This window comes from Furipterus horrens, unplaced genomic scaffold (assembly GCF_987537825.1).
Source record: "Furipterus horrens unplaced genomic scaffold, mFurHor1.1.pri manual_scaffold_3, whole genome shotgun sequence".
NCBI lineage: Eukaryota > Metazoa > Chordata > Mammalia > Chiroptera > Furipteridae > Furipterus > Furipterus horrens.
Window position 1 is genome coordinate 68,809,943 of NW_028327173.1, and position 1,927 is coordinate 68,811,869.

Consider the following 1,927-nt stretch of genomic DNA (forward strand, 5'->3'; position numbering starts at 1 on the left):
AGCTACAGAGCCTGGGCAGGGTAATATGGAGGGTCTGCTGTTGCCCATGCAGCAGACCCCCCCCCTCTTCGCAGCTGAAGGGTCCAAGGGAAAGACGGAGTCAATACAGCTTGGCTTCAGGTGCGCCGCAGGAGTTGCCGGTGTTGACTACAACATCAAACCGCCTCAGGGACTCCGGCTCCAGATTTTCTGTTGGGGTTTACTCCCTTAGCCTTTCCCCTGAAGAGGTATGCCGCAAGGCAGCGGAGGTTTTTTGGAGTCAGAGTTTTCCTTCTCTGATGTGCCCTGACTGGAAGATCGAACCAGCGACACTTAGCTCGCAGGCCGATGCTCAATCCACTGAGCCAAACCAGGCTGGAGGATGTAGCTCAGTGGTAGAGCGCGCGCTTCGCATGTGTGAGGTCCCGGGTTCAATCCCCGGCATCTCCAAACAGCCGCGGTTACCTGGTTTACCTAATTTAAGGGAAAACAGAGTAGTAGAACTTCAGAGTGAGAGTGACTTTCCTGAGTATATGGCCCTACCACTTAATTTAAAAAGTCATTTCCTAGGGCCACTGGGACCAACCCTAGTTTGCTAACCTGTGTACAATGCTATTTTCATGACACCATGCTGTGCCCCATGTCAGCATTGGAAAGATGCTGAAGTGAAATTGATTTCAGCTTCATTTATTCATGCCTTCAGCCCATCAAGCCACCATTATTGAAGTGATTTGAGCTTCCTTGTTCCAGGTAAACTGAAAGAGGTTTAATGCATATCTACCAAGTGCCTAAACTGTTCTAATTAAAATTGAAAACTCAGCTTCATGGAAACTGTTTGTTCAAGTGGGCCACTATCCTCTAACTACATCACAAGAGGTTTCTATTATTATTCATAGAGTGCCTACTGAATGGAGAAATATGAACAGGTTTGAAGAAAGCTTAAAAAATTCAAGTTGTGGTCTTGCAAACATGGAATATAATTTTAATTGCAAAAAAACTACATGTAGGAAGATATATCACACATCTATGTATCCATGACCTGGTCAAGATGGGGTAAGGCCAAATACCACACTAGGACTTCTCTACAAATCAGTTCCAAGAAAGGAATTCCATAAAACTGCTCTGTGTTAGTGATCATCCATGAAGTCAGCTGTTAAATTCTGAAAACAAAACAAAACAAAACAACAACAACAAACAACTATAAGAACAGTTTTCTTGCATTTTTCAGGATGGAATTTAAAAACCATCCCTTCTTCTATCTCATTCTGCATGCCCAGCATATGATAGGCAACTTTGACCTTGTTGCTTGCACAGGACTTAAAAACATCTTACCCCCACATCAGAATGAACCAGGAATCTGCTTATTGGCCACACTCTGCCTCTACCTCCTCAGACTTTCACATCTTTTATCTGGGTCCTTCACTAGACAGTAAGCTCCCCTGAGGGCAGGGACTCTGTCTTACCTGTCTTGGTACCCATAGCATCGTACACAGTGCCCAGAACATTGGGAAGACTCCACTCCTTATTAGGAAACTGAACCAAGTTGTAAATGCTAAAGGAACAAGCAGAGTATGGAAGAAAAAAGTCTGAAGGACCTAATATTATTTTTCAAGTACAGATACAGAAATTGAGGTGTAGAGAAATAAATTACTAGTCCAAAATTGCCTAGTATCAGAATAGGTAAAATGCCCAAGTCTATAAAATTAATTCAGTGCACATAGACTGCAATGGTTCTGACCTATAGAGAAAGCCACCAATATGGTTTTAGGATAAAAAGCTTGACTTTTGAGTTTTTAAATAGAGCCTAACTTAAATACACAATTCTTGATGAGAAAGAAAATGAGACAAAATAACTGATGAAAACAGTATAAATTAAAGTAATTGAATCAACTGTGTGTCTATTTCAGCTTTCCCAATGACAGCCCAATCAATGAATCTGTCTTGGCAG

General features: G+C 42.1%; 1 non-coding gene across 1 annotated transcript; it reads left to right on the forward strand.

The window, feature by feature from the left end:
- The first annotated feature begins 356 nt into the window (after window positions 1-356).
- TRNAA-CGC (transfer RNA alanine (anticodon CGC)) lies at window positions 357-429 on the forward strand. The gene has a single exon. It is a non-coding gene; the product is annotated as a tRNA-Ala (tRNA).
- Window positions 430-1,927: the final 1,498 nt, after the last annotated feature.